This window comes from Anser cygnoides, chromosome W (genome assembly GCF_040182565.1).
Source record: "Anser cygnoides isolate HZ-2024a breed goose chromosome W, Taihu_goose_T2T_genome, whole genome shotgun sequence".
Taxonomy (NCBI): Eukaryota; Metazoa; Chordata; class Aves; order Anseriformes; family Anatidae; genus Anser; species Anser cygnoides.
Window position 1 is genome coordinate 5,634,001 of NC_089911.1, and position 14,976 is coordinate 5,648,976.

General features: G+C 48.4%; 1 protein-coding gene and 1 long non-coding RNA gene across 5 annotated transcripts in view; one reads left to right on the forward strand and one right to left on the reverse strand.

Annotated features, from left to right (window-relative positions):
• Positions 1 to 14,976, forward strand: part of LOC136788760 (uncharacterized) — a 145,715-nt gene that overhangs the window by 18,956 nt on the left and 111,783 nt on the right. The window lies entirely within an intron of this gene.
• Positions 735 to 5,291, reverse strand: LOC125181696 (uncharacterized). Its single transcript, XR_007160512.2, has 2 exons — positions 4,849 to 5,291; positions 735 to 1,143 (listed from the first exon to the last, which is right to left on the reverse strand). It is a non-coding gene; the product is annotated as an uncharacterized lncRNA (long non-coding RNA).

Genomic DNA, 14,976 nt, shown 5'->3' on the forward strand with positions numbered 1-14,976 from the left:
AATGCTGGAGACCTGAACAGCCACATTTTTGGGCAGGCAGTCGGTCTGGGTTGCCACATTATTTTTGGCAAGAGTTTTCTGTCTGGTGGAGACCATGGCTGAACTTGTTGTCTGGGAGGCAGCCAATAGGTGAGCTGGTCTCTTGAGTGGGGAGGGATACTCTGCCCTCCCTGCACGATCTGCAGTGCAAACTGCCATGCCATGCCCTGTTTGCCCCCTCTGTTTGTCGAACTCCTGCTCACTCATGCTCCCTAGGGGCTGTCTTTGTACAACAGAGGAGGGGCACTCCTGGCTCTGCCCAAGCCTCGTCGGCTGCCCTCGAGAGGGCTGCCGGGTCCTGGCGGCTCCCTCAGCTTCCTCGATCGGCCTCGATGTAGGGAACTGAAGGGATGCAAGACACGGACTCCTGATGGCTCTTGAACAGGAGACCTTTATTGCCATTTTTCACCACTACATATACTTTCCCCGTAGCCCCACGTGCTGTCCACGCGCCTGAATCTGTCATACAATTGGTTAGAGACCCTCAGACACGCGCCTCGAGCCAGCCAGCAATTGGCCACTGCCCAAAGCTCATCTTTAACACTGTAGCCAATTTACTTTATCTCGACCTTGCTCAAGTTTTTGGTTCTACCGCTGTTTTCCTCATTATCTCTAACTCAGGGATGTGTGAAACAGCACAAAGCTCCCTGCGAATTCCTTTCCCACAATTCCCCCTTTTTTATTTTCAATCAATCAACCAAACGCTTTCTATAGATTTTTCTATCAATCACCGCAGACACTGCAATAAGCAAGATACAATAAGCAACAGGGTGAAAATCACAAGCAGAATTACGATTGTAAAGTAGCGTGCCTACTAGAATCTACATCAGTCAACAAGCCACTAAGCGCTAGGGATGTTGCTTCGCAGTGATGCTGCTTCTCACTCACACAGCACAATCACACGATCATGCAAAGAGGCCTCTTGCACTTCTCATTCATACCACAAGAAAATATCACTTAAAATAATTTGTCTGCGGCTTCAGGAGGTCCTTGTCTACTCCCGCGGTGAGCGGCTGAGAGTGGAGACTCCTCCGAGGAAAATGCTCGGGGTGCACCTAGGGGCGTCCGTTCCACAGTCGATCCCACAGCCGAGCAGAGCAGCTCCTGGCACAAGGAAGGATGCTATTATAGTTTTGTATAATTACAGCAAAGAGATGCATTGCGATAAGGAGCAAGTGTGGCGTTGACCATTCGTTTCACGATTTGTTTTTTTGCCTGAGCAATTAAACCTTACACATGCTGTTGCTGTTTCACATCCCAGGATATCTAATTCCTCTGGCTCTAGGGGCGCTTGCGGCAAGTAGACAGTCCAGTCTTTGTTATCTGCCGGGTTCCCCACCAGACATGTTGTGAATGGGTCGTTAGCACTAGCCCGGGACAGGCACACCGCTTCTTATCCTGTCATGTTGGCGAGGGTGACCCAGATGTTGCGGCGTGGTTGGATGGAGACCCAGGAAGTGAGCCTGGACATGGCGACTAGTTTCACCCACCGCAACTGTCGCCCAAATAGCATGAGAGAAAGTATCTACAGATAAGTGAACATATTTCAAGCGACCAAATTCTGGAATATGCATTACGTCGGTCCGCCATAACTGTAAGGACCGTAGACCTCTATGGTTTACCATTAAAGACGGGGTCGAAACATGTTGTTGACAGTCAGGACATATTTGGACAATCAATTTGGCGTCAATGATCGATATAGCGAATTGTTTCGCCGAGACTTTGGCGGATTGATGGAAAAAGGCATGGGATAACCGAGCTTGCTCCAGCACCTTAGGCACCGGGGCAGTCAGGGTCATATTAGTTAGCTGGTCAGCGTGTGTGTTACCCTCTGCAAAAATACCAGGTAACATGGTGTGGCTCTGCATGTGAATAATACAATACAGGTGCACTCGCTGCTCTACCAAAAATAACAGCTCTTTAAATTTTAGAAACAAGTTTTCCTTTGGGATGTCTCAAATGTGCCCTCTCAATGCGCTGAGCAACACCTACAGCATATTGCGAGTCCGATACAGTATTCAAAGGTACTGTTTTTTTAATTTTTTCCTTTTTTTCTCTTTTTTTTCCTTTTTTTTTTCCTCTTTTTTTTTTTTTTTTTTGTTTTCTGGCTGCAATGTCCTCGATAACTGCACTGATTCGTCGCAAATCATGCAGTAATCTCCATTTCCCGCTCTTCTTCTTGATAACAAACACTGATGAATTCCATGAGCTGTTTGTCGGAACAATATGTCCTTGTTGGAGTTGTTCTTGAACCAACTCCTGCAGACTACTGCTCGGAAAAGAATCAATTGAGCAATTCTAGTTCCCTTTTGTATTGACAATGGTGGAGATGGTGTCCAAGCCATAGCTTGGATTTGTCCATTGTAGTCAGCATCAATTACCCCCCGGCAAAACAAACAATCCGGTCAGAGTTGCACTTGATCGTCCTAGCAGCAATACACTACAGTCATTCCCAATTGGTCCTTTGATGTTCAATGGAATTTTATGAACGTGAGTACCGCACAAGGTGGCGTCTATTACTGTGGAGGTATCCACTCCGGCACTCCCTCTGGTTCTTGCTGAGAGGGTGTCCACCGTGGTAACCGTGGCAGCGGGGCTGCAGCGCGGAACCCTGCTCCACCGTGGTACTCCATGGGCTGCAGGGGGACAGCCTGCTTCACCGTGGTCCTCACCACAGGCCGCAGGGGACTTCTGCTCCGGTGCCTGGAGCACCTCTCCCCCTCCTCCTTCACTGACCTTGGCGCCTGCAAGGCTGTTTCTCACTCCTCTCACTCTCCCAGCTGCTGTGTATCGCATTTTTTTCCCCCCCTTTCTTAAATATGCTCTCACAGAGGCTCAAACAACATCGTTTATTGGCTCGGCTCTGGTCAGCACCAGGGCCCTTACCTAACATGGGGCAGCTGCTAGATTCTTTTCACAGAAGCCACCCCTATGGCCCCCTGCTACCAATACCTTGCCACGTAAACCCACTACATTCCAATATACTCTTAATTTACAATTATCACGATCTTCACAAACTTCACTTAATCAAAAAAAAAAAAAAGAATTCCCCACACCAAAATAAACATAACATCATCACGACACCGACGAGGTGGACAATTTACACACACACCACCCCTTGTCCCTTCACCACACTAATATGAAACATATTCCTCACAATTGCTGCTTTCTTAAATTCTTCACAACTATTACATTCATAAAAAAAAAATCCAGTCCATGTTTTGCCCGTTACTTCTCTCGACTATCATCCTTATCTCAAATTCCTTGAGCCCCATGTTGGGCGAATAAAAAACCATAAGAAGTTATCACGGATTTGGGGTAGGAGGTTTAAAGAAACCAATCTTCCAGCAGTATCGGACAATAAATGGCACAGAAACTCTAGTAATGCTGATTCGTACTGGAGCAAACAATTTGTGAATAGCATATGCCAACAGAAATGTGCCTGTACCAGCAGCCCTTTTAGACTGCAGCGATGATTCACTGAAACCAAGTTTGAAGAGAACTGCAGTCATATCCACACCACTTGACACAGCCAGGTAGAAGATTCCTAGAGATACTAATGAAATTCCAACATGGAATGAAACTCCTACAGCACCATATTCTTTGAAAACTTTTTTCAGCTGCTGGGATTTATTGAGTTTGTGTTCACTGCTGAGATCTGTGGCTGCCTTTTCAGGGGATCCACCCCCATCCTTGGCCGAGCTGCCGGCGGCGGCCCGCAGCGCCAGCAGAGGGGCCGGCGGGCTGAGGGGGGGGGCCCGGCCCGGGGGGGGTGGGCAGCAGCGGCGGCGGTCGGCGGCGAGCGGGGAGGCGGCGGCGGCGCTTGCGGCCGTGCCGGCTGTCGCGGAGCGGGGGCGGTGCGCGGCTCTGCCCGGCCTCGCAGGACGGACAGAGCGGGGGCCCGCGGGGCCACGGGCCCGGGCGCAGCGGCAGGCGGAACATGGCAGCGCCCGGTGTGCGCGGGCGGGCGCTCAAACCGGAGAAACGCAGCAGCCGGCGGCGGGGCGGGCGGGCGGCTGCCCGAAGCTGACAGCGGGGCAGGCGGCGGCGCTGGCGGCAATCGTACGGCACCAACAATTGACCAGTCATAACATTTTCTAACAGTGACTGAATAAATGGTGCGTGTAATCCATATGTAGTCACAGTCTTTCTTAATTCTTTAATTAGGTCACAGTGGAAGGCATTATATTCATTTGGACCGTTGGGTCGCACCTGCACCGGGAAAGCCATTCCTACCGGGTCCCCGTCCTTTAGCGCTTCCCGGCGCACCAGCTCCCATTGTTCCCGCGGGTCGAAAGCTCGGGCCCGCAGGGAAGCATTATCGGGGGCAGGCAAGGCGAGAGCCGAGGGGGTCAGCGGGGAGGGGCTCTGCGGCGGCGGTCCGCGGCCCTCTTCCTTGTCATCCCCCAGGTCTATCAAATTGCACTGCTCTGGTGACCTTGCAGGCTCTGATCTCAGTTCGGCTGCTGTTATTGCCTGGGCAGCAACGTTCTGTACTTCCTTTTCTGCCTGCCACGATCTTAAAGTCTCAGTCACCAGCCGCCACGTAGTCATCACCTCAGCAGCATTAGTATCCCCACTGGACGCTGCTTCCCATATTTTTTCCCCCACTTGGTCCCAAGTTTTTACATCAAATACTGTGGAAGCCATTGAGGGGAGCCCTTGTTTTCGCAAAAATTTCAATAATAGCTTTATCTTAAACGGAATATTTTTTACTCCCCTGTCTATTAGGAGTTGCGTTAGCAGTTTCACTATAGCCTCTTCCTCTGCCGAAAGGCTAGCTCCCACGATTAATGCCCAGCCGCTCACCTGTCCTTCAGGTGATGTCCCGGGGTTGAAGCTGCAGTCCAGCTGCGAGCTTGACTCGTTCGGCTGGGTTCCCTTCGGACACTCGTGCAGCGCTGCTCCTCCCCTATCACGTCGGGGTCACCATTTGAAGGGATGCAAGACACGGACTCCTGATGGCTCTTGAACGGGAGACCTTTATTGTCATTTTTCACCACTACATATACTTTCCCCGTAGCCCCACGTGCTGTCCACGCGCCTGAATCTGTCATACAATTGGTTAGAGACCCTCAGACACGCGCCTCGAGCCAGCCAGCAATTGGCCACTGCCCAAAGCTCATCTTTAACACTGTAGCCAATTTACTTTATCTCGCCCTTGCTCAAGTTTTTGGTTCTACCGCTGTTTTCCTCATTATCTCTAACTCAGGGACGTGTGAAACAGCACAAAGCTACCTGCGAATTCCTTTCCCACAGGGAACCCCCTGTGATCCCCTGCTCCACTGCAGAACGTGTTTGCCCCAGAGCCAATTGCCTTGGCTTGGCCCCTGCCAGCATCCATCACCAGGCACATGGGCTGTGACCTGCGGCCTTTCTCTAGCCACCAGTGCGGAGCCCTGTACTCGCCTCACTCATGCCAGTCCCCTCCAGGTAGTAGCTGGTTTGTGAACACGCTGTGCTCCTGCCCCAGTGGCTGGGAGTAGAAGACCCCCACATGCTCCAGTAGCTGGCACACAGTTCACTTATGCCAGTCCCACAGTAGCTGGCACACAGTTCGCTTATGCCAGTCCCACAGTAGCTGGCACTCTGGGCACAAAGTCTGTAGGACCCTTTCAGATCCAGAGCTATGGCCCCTGCAACTACTGATGCTAGGACCCTCACTCGCTCCATTAGCTGGCACCACAAGCCAGGGGTGCCCGCTCCCTCACCCTGACTCCAGTATCTGGCACCAATCTTCACTCACACACAAACAGGTCTCACTAGTAGCTGGCACTTAGTCCTTGCAGCACACATGCACACAGGAGAGAGAGTGTGAGTATGCAGAGAGCTAGTTAAGAAAAGATTTAATGAGGAAATATAAGAAGATAGGACAGACTGCAGTGATAAGGTGCAGAGCTCAGCCAGAGAAGCATACTGACCAGCCCTGTTTTACACGTGACCGGCCCTTTTATACCCCTTACTACCTATCCCCTCTTTGTTCCTCTTGCTCCCCCTTCCCCCTGCACAACCCCCATGGATTTGCAGAGCTCTGCAGTTTCCTGCACCCTCCCAGTCTGGGGTCCCCCCCTGGTTCACAGTCTTATCAACTTCAAAGTCCAGATTGATCTTCCTGGAAGTGGTGCCTGTAGTTTGATAGCTCATCAACTAGTGTGACTGAGAGGTTTGTTTCTCGTCATTGTCTCTATTTTTGCTTTGTCAGGTCTGTATCTCAGCATTTTGCTTATTGTTCCCCCTTCTTTACTTCTTATCATTCCGATCCAGAAATCCTCACTGAGACAACCTTGCCTGAATCAACATTTCCATATTCCATCACCTTCCTTATCAATTAGTAGAACTGACTAGACTTGGTTTCCATCACTTCTTCCCTTTCTTATTATCCCTTTGTTGCGCTGGAAAAGGTCCTTGACCAGATACCCTTAAAGGAGCAGAAACTCTCCTTCTACATACCCTTGCACATTGCACTGTTGAAAAGTAACAATACATCATATGTGAAACAGTGTGGTGGTTTCCCCTTGAAAATGTTTCTTTGGAGAGCAGCGTTATAGTTCATTGGTTTGTCATAGCAGTCTCCTCCCTGTAGATAGTTTGCACATTGCAGAAGATAATTTATCAAGCCTTCTCTTTTAGATTGTAGCCCAATATTGCTAGTAAATATAACTAGTAAAAATAATATAAGACTACAGCAGGGCTAGTGAGTGCTTGCTTGCTAGCTTGCATAACTTGACATTTGGAAGTATTTACGTCACAGAATGATCTATAGAAGTGCAATTCTGAATAAAAATCATAGAATCAGAATCATAGAACGGTTTGGGTTTGAAGGGACCTTAAAAATCATCTAGTTCCAACCCCCCTGCCATGGACAGGGACAACTTCCACTAAATAAGGTTGCTTAAAGCCCCATCCAACCTGGCCTTCAACGCTTCCAGGGATGGGGCACCCAGAACTTCTCTGGGCAACCTGTTCCACTGCCTCACCACTCTCATAGTAAAGAATTTCTTCCTAATGTCTAGGCTAAATCTACTCTCTTTCAGTTTAAAGCCATTACTCCTCGCCCTATCACTGCACTCCCTGACAGAGTCCCTCTCCAGCTTTCCTGTAGGCCCCCTTTAAGTACTTGTGGTGGTTTTACCTTGCTGGGCTGCTGAACCCCAGCACGACCACTCTCTCACTTCCCCTCAGAAGAAGAAGAAGGGGAGAAGAAAGAATGCTGGAAAGAAAAAAAAAGGCTCACGGGTTGAGATAAGGATAATTTAATTAAAGGGAAAAGGAAGAGGGAAAAAAAAAAGCAAAGGCTGCGCAGAAGCACAGAGAAAGAGAAAAAAAATAAATTGCTACTTCCCATTAACGAGGGATGTTCGTCCACAACCCGGGAAGCAGGGCCTCAATACATGTAGCGGTTGTTTGGGAGGACAGAGGTCTTCATAATGAGAGCCCCTTTCCCCTTTCCCACCTTTTATTGCTGACTGTGACATCACATGGTATGGAAAATCCCATATGTCAATGACCCTTTCCCTAGAGAGGGATCCCAGCCCCTTGGCTTCCTTGCCTCTTAGTTCCTGGCTACCGGCCCCAGTGTCCCAGAATCGAAGCAGCCAGGTGAGAATGTGCTCACTTGGGTGACGACTGAAATCCCTTTGTATATCTCGCAACTCACTCAGGGATGGGGATCGGGTGGTTTCTGACTCATTTATGATTTCCGTCTCTTCTTCCTCCTGTTTTTGTGATGGCTCTGCTTTAGAGCTCCCTGCCCCTTCCACTTCTCCCTCCTGGGACTTCTCAGGAGGAGCTTCTTCCCTTACTAAATGAGCTGACTTCTGCTTCCATTGTTTTGTTTTGACTATGAGGGTGACTGATACCACTGATGGTTGGTCCTCTGGGTTAGCCACAGTGTGTGTTATCTGATCATCAGATTCAGAGACCTCTTCCTCCCCTTGAGGGTGCTGAGTAGTGTTAACTACCATTTGATAGGCACAGGCCAGGCCCCAGCACAGTGCAGCAAGCTGGAGTTCTCTGGCACTGCCAGGGTCAGGGCATACATCTTTCAAACATTCTATCGTTTTTTTAGGATTTGGCATTTGTTCAGAGGTGAAGTGCAAAACCATTGGAGGAGACAACCGTGACAGGTACCTGCCCATATCCTCCCATACACCTTGCAACCCACCACCACACAGTCTCAGGGCAGATTCCTGGGTGCTATTCTTAACTAATTGTTTAACCTTAGGAGAAAAGAAAAGAAAAGAAAAGAAAAGAAAAGAAAAGAAAAGAAAAGAAAAGAAAAGAAAAGAAAAGAAAAGAAAAGAAAAGAAAAGAAAAGAAAAGAAAAGAAAAGAAAAGAAAAGAAAAGAAAAGAAAAGAAAAGAAAAGAAAAGGAAAGGAAAGGAAAAGAAAAGAAAAGAAAAGAAAAGAAAAGAGAAGAGAAGAGAAGAGAAGAGAAGAGAAGAGAAGAGAAGAGAAGAGAAGAGAAGAGAAGAGAAGAGAAAAGAAAAGAAAAGAAAAGAAAAGAAAAGAAAAGAAAAGAAAAGAAAAGAAAAGAAAAGAAAAGAAAAGAAAAGAAAAGAAAAGAAAAGAAAAGAAAAGAAAAGAAAAGAAAAGAAAAGAAAAGAAAAGAAAAGAAAATACATTCTGCAGACCTAGCAATAGGAGCATGTTGATTACCCATGGATATTCAAAGTACTCAAAATCTGCTGTAATTAGCCCACAGGAAAAGAAGAAGGAGGTACCATTCCTGATATTGTCCACAAACTGACTTCCAGAGGAGGAAAAGAAGAGAGTGTAGTTTTTAACATTCTCAAAGAGATAGTTTCCAGGGGATAGGAATGATAGCAATGCAGGGCCTGAATACCAGATCAGGCTCAAGGCCTGTGCTTTACAGCACAGTGAACTAAAAAATCCAAACACAGTCTTTAACAAGCTCTCCGACCTGATATACAGCAGAAGGGAGAATGTGGCACGGATCGCATAAAACAGGACCACATAGAAAAATATTAACAGCAAAACAGACGACATGGTGACTAGCAAGCAAGTATGTTAATTGTAAGCATTTTGATCAAATCTACTGTTATCTCAGCCCTTCGAGTCCCACGTTGGGTGCCAAAAAGGACTGTGGTGGTTTTACCTTGCTGGGCTGCTGAACTCCACCACAACCACTCTCTCACTTCCCCTCCTCAGAAGAAGAAGGGGAAAAGAAAGTATGCTGGAAAGAAAAAAAAAGGCTCATGGGCTGAGATAAGGATAATTTAATTAAAAGGAAAAGTAAGAGGGGAGAAAAAAAAAAAAAACCACAAACCAACAAGCAAAGGCCGAGCAGAAGCACAGAGAGAGAAAAAAGAAATTATTCACTACTTCCCATCAACGAGCAGTGTTCGGCCACGTCCCGGGAAGCAAGGCCTAGCAGTTGTTTGGGAGGACAGAGGACTTCATAATGAGAGCCCCCCCCCCCTTCCCCTTTTCCACCATATGAGTGCAATGTCATATGGTATGGAATATCCCTTTGGTCAGTTTAGGTCAGCTGCCCTGGTGATGTCCCCTGCCCACCTCTTGCCCACCCCCAGCCACCTGGTTCTTGGGGGGGGGGGGGAGGTTGAGGGAGCTCCAAACTTCAATGCTGTGTCAGTATTGCTCAGCAATAGACAAAACATTGGTGTGATACCGATGCTGTTCTAGCTACAAGTACAGAGCACAGTGCTATATGGGCCGCTGCAGGAAAAGTTAACTCCATCCCAGCCAGACCCAGTACAGTGCTGGAAGGCAGCTATAAGGTTTCCCCAGAGCCTTCTCTTCTCCAGGCTAAACAACCCCAACTCTCTCAGCTTGTCTTCATAGGAGAAGTGCTCCAGCCCTCTGATCATCTTCATGGCCTGCCCCTGGACTCACTCCAACAGGTCCATGTCTGTCTTATGTTGGGGGCCCCAGAGCTGAATGCAGGACTCCACGTGAGTTCTCACGGGAATGGAGTATCTTTTCATCCACCAGCACTCCCAAGTCCTTCTCCGCAGCTCTGTTCTCTATGCACTTATCACCCAGCCTGTATTCATGTTTGGGATTGCCCCGACCCAGGTGAAGGACCTTGCATTTGGCCTTGTTGAACTTCACAATGTTCACACAGGCCTGTCCAGGTCCCTCTGGATGGCATCCCTTCCTTCCAGCACATCAACTGCACCACTCAGCTTGGTTTCATCCACAAATTTGCTGAGCGTGCAGTCAATCCCACTGTCCGTGTCACCAAGAAAGATGTTAAATAGCACCAGTCCCGATACTGACCCCTGAGGAACACCACTCGTCACTGGTCTCTGCTTGGACATTGAGCCATTGACTGCAACTCTTTGAGTGTGACCATCTAGCCAATTCCTTACCCACCGAGTAGTCCATCCATCAAATCCTTGTCTCTCCAATTTAGAGACAAAGCTGTTGTGTGGGACAGTATCAAATGGTTTGCACAAGTCCAGGTAGATGATGTCAGTTGCTCTTCCCCTATCCACCAATGCTGTAACCCCATCATAGAAGGCCACCAGATTTGTCAGGCATGATCTGCCCTTTTAGCCATGTTGGCTGTCACCAATCACCTCTTTGTTTTCCATGTGCCTTAGCATAGTTTCCAGGAGGATCTGCTCCATGACCTTGCTGTGCCCAGAAGTGAGACTGACTAGCCTACAGTTCCCCAGGTCTTCCTTTTTTCCCTTTTTGAAAATGTTTCCCCTCTTCCAGTCAGTGAGAACTTCACCGGACTGCCATGACTTCTCAAATATGATGGATAGTGGCTTAGCAACTACATCTGCCTAGTCCCTCAGGACCCTCAGATGCATCTCACCAGGTCCCATGGAACTTCAGGTTCCATAGATGGACTTGACCTGATCTTCTCTTACAGTGGTGTTGTGGTTTAACCCAGATGGCAGCTAAGCACCACACAGCTGTTCTCTCACCCTCCCTCCCCCCCCCCCCAACAGTGGGATGGGGGAGAGAATCAGGAAAAAAATTAAAAGCTTGTGGGTTGAGATACAGACAGTTTAATAGGACAGAAAAGAAAGAAAAAAAATAATAATGATAATAGTAATAATAATAATGTGTACAAAACAAGTGAAGCACAATGCAATTGCTCACCACTCGCTGACTGATGACCAGTCCATCCCTGAACAGCAGTCCAGTCCAGAGGCAATCGGCTCCAGGGCAGACACGTTCTGCAGCGGAGCGGGGGATTGCAGTGTGCAAGGGTTTTCCTTCATCGAGGCAACTTGAGGCAGCCAAGGGAGCGGCCAGGAGCCGGCAGCCCTCACAAGGGTGGCTGATGAGGCTTGGGCAGAGCCAGGAGTGGGCCTCTTGTACAAAGGCAGTCCCTAGGGAGCACGAGCAACCAGGAGCGCAGCGACCAGGATACCAGGATGGGCAAACAAGATGTGGCGCGTCAGTCAGGATGTGGCATGGCAATTTGTGCGGCAGCTCACGTGGGAGGGCACAGGGAGTGCCCAGAAGCTTGGCTAGCTCAATTAGGGAGCAATGGTATCCACCCAACAGAAGGCTATGGCCTCTCGGAGCTCAACACCCCCCACAAGTGACGCAGCCTCCCAGACAGAGCTCTGGGGGAAACACACTGCCACCCAAGTGTCAGGCTGCAGAGTGTGCCCTACTCTTACACCAGTTCAGGACAGCAGGAGTGAGCACACCTGTGGGAGGTGCACCCAGGTTGAGGCACTCCTCCACCTAGTGACAGAGCTCTGGGAAGAGGTGACTAGGCTGAGGAGTATCAGGGAGTCTGAGAAGGAGATAAACCACTGGAGTCGCTCCCTACCTTCCCTGAGACAGGCCCAGCAGGCAGAAGGGACACTCAGTAGAGGGGTTTCCCTATCCTCTCTCCACCCAGCTGAAAGCACTGACCTAGGGGATAAGGGGCAGTGGCAACAAGTCCCTGCCCAGCGCGGCAGGCGCGTCCCTTAAGGAATTCCCCACCTTCCCAGGTGCCTGTGCGCAATAGGTATGAAGTTTTGCAGGTTGATCTGAAAAATATTGAGGAGCACGGTACATCTGGCTTGGAGGTGTCACTGAGATCACGTCGACCTGTGCCCTGCATTAAAACAGCTCCCACCAAGAAAAAAAGACAGGTTGTTGTCGTGGGAGACTCCCTTCTGAAGGGAACAGAAGGCCCAATATGCAGACTGGACCCACTTCATAGGGAGGTCTGCTGCCTTCCTGGGGCCTGAGTTAGGGACATGAAGAGAAAGCTTCCTGCCCTAGTTTGACCCTTGGATTATTACCTGTTATTGTTTTTTCAGGTAGGCAGTGTTGAAGCTCCAAGAAGTCTGAGGGCAATCAGAAGAGACTTCAGAGCCTGGTGTCACCAGCAGAACTTTGGGTTTTTGATCATGGGCCATTTTACAAGACACCAGGCCTGCTGGCAACGAATGGGGTTCACTTGTCTCTAAGGGGGGAAAAGATCTTTGCTCAGGATTTATCAGGGCCCATCGATAGGACTTTAAACTAGTTTTGAAGGGGGAAAGGGAAAAAACAACAGCAACAACAACAACAAAAACAGGCTTGACAGAGACAAGCCTGGCAGTGGTATGGCAATGGTTAAGGGACGGTGTGCTCGCAAGGTCCATCGGTCTACCATCCCGATTGAGGTAGGGGATGGAGAACTATGCAGCAGCAAAGGCAGAAGGGACATTGATGGGTCAGAAATCACAAAAGTGCCCGGGAATTGTCATGTAGGAATTAGGGCTTCTCCCCCCAAAAAGGTGACAGGATCGCTGGCCCAGCTGAAGTGCATCTACAGTGCACGCAGTATGAGCAACAAACAGGAGGAGCTGGAAGCCATTGTGCAGCAGGAAAGCTATGACAGTTGCTATCACCGAAATCAGTGGGACGGCTTGCATGACTGGAGCGCTGCAATGGATGGCTACACACTCTTCAGAAGGGATAGGCTAAGAAGGAGAGGTGGTGGGGTAGCCCTATATGTTACCGAGTGTTTGGATTGTCTTGAGATTAATAATAGCGATGACAGGGTTGAGTGTTTATGGGTAGGAATCAGGGGGAAGGACAATGAAGCAGATGTCCTGGTGGGCATCAGTTATAGACCACCTAACCAGGCCAAAGGGGCAGACGAAATATTTTACAAGCAGCTGGGACAAGTCTTGCAATCACTAGCCCTTGTTCTCATGGGGGACTTCAGCTTCCCAGATGTCTGCTGGAAATACAACACAGCGGAGAGGAAACAGTCTAGGAGGTTTCTAGAGTGTGTGGAAGATAACTTCCTGACAGAGCTGGTGAGTGAAGCCGGTGAGCTTCTTCAACTTGGGCGGTGTGGCTTATTAGCTAAGACTGAGGCAAAAAAGTCATTGAGTACCTCAGCCTTCTCCGTATCCAGGGTGACCAGGTCTCCTGTTTCCTTCCAGAGAGGGCCCACTTTTTTCCTAGTCTTCCTTTTATCACCGATGTACCTATAGAAGCTTTTCTTGTTGCCCTTGATGTCCCTGGACAGATTTAATTCAAAAAGGGCTTTAGCTTTCCTAACCTGATCCCTGGCTGCTTGGACAATTTCTATGTATTTCTCCCAGGCTACCTGTTCTTGCTTCCACCCTCTGTAGGCTTCCTTTTTGCGTTTGATTTTGGCCAAGAGCTCCTTGTTCATCCATGCAGGCCTCCTGGGATTTTTGCCTGACTTCCTCTTTGCTGGGATGCATCGCTCCTGAGCTTGGAGGAGGTGATCCTTGAATATTAACCAGCTTTCTTGGGCCCCTCTTCCCTCCTGGACTTTATCCCATGGTATTCTACCAAGCAGATCCCTGAAGAGGGCGAAGTATGCCTTCCTGAGGGTCAGGGTAGTGAGCTTGCTGTGTGCTCTCCTCTTTGCCCTAAAGATCATGGTCACTGCAGCCAAGGCTGCCCTTGAGCTTCACGTTTCCTACCAGCCTTTCCTTCTTGGTGAAAACAAGGTCCAGCATAGCACTTCTCCTCATTGGCTCCTCTATCACTTGGAGAAGGATGTTATCAATGCATTCCAGGAACCTCCTGGATTGCCTGTACCCCGCTGTGTTGTCCCTCCAACAGATTTCAAGGTGGTTCTATTCCCCCCTGAGGACCAAGGTTTGTGGAAATGAACCATCATAACACAACTGCCTTCAAGTAAGCATCAAGAAACTATACCATAATTTGTATACATAAAATTATCATTTTTGCAGCATTGCTACAACTACAATACAGATTTTAAAGTGATAGCTTAGTAATTTAAAGCTGCAATCCTTTTAAACCTGTCATAACTTTAGCTAGATTGACTATTAAAGGTCTTTACCTGCAATAGTCTGCTTAGCACATGGCCGTTGTAAAACGGTGTGTATCAAGCAGCACTACAATGTATGCAATAGGGACTTCATCTTGCAGGATGCTGATAGCTGAGAGTTGTGTAATACTTGCATTTCTTAATAAAGCATGAGCAGAAAGCATCCCTCTGAAGCACTTAGCACCTTTCAAGTTTGATCAGTGTACTTGTGCTTTCTTTCATTTATCCTTCTTGGGAAACTCCCCTTAACCTTGCTACGAGGTTGGAAACAGCAACAAAAATGCACTCTAGCTCTGTTCACTACTATTATGTCACAGCTGTGGGTCCTTGGACTCACCAGTTCAATAAACACCAAAGGAAGCTCACAACTGACTGGAGATTCGTTTCAGACATACTGAGAACTGTGATGTCAAGTCCTAGGTTTTGGTTTATGAAAGCACTGACGCACGTGCTTCATTTTAAACATGTACCTAACACTGCCTTTAGTGCTTTTCTGGATGGAGTAATTGTTGACTAGGTAACTGTGAGAAAAATCTCAAATAGTTTTCTTCAGACAGGATCTTCTGTGAAGCTATTTTATTCGTGATTGCAATGGCGGATGCCCTGTCAATCAGGAGCGCATTTTAGTAAACAAAGCATAACCTTATATTCCCTATTACCTGACACCT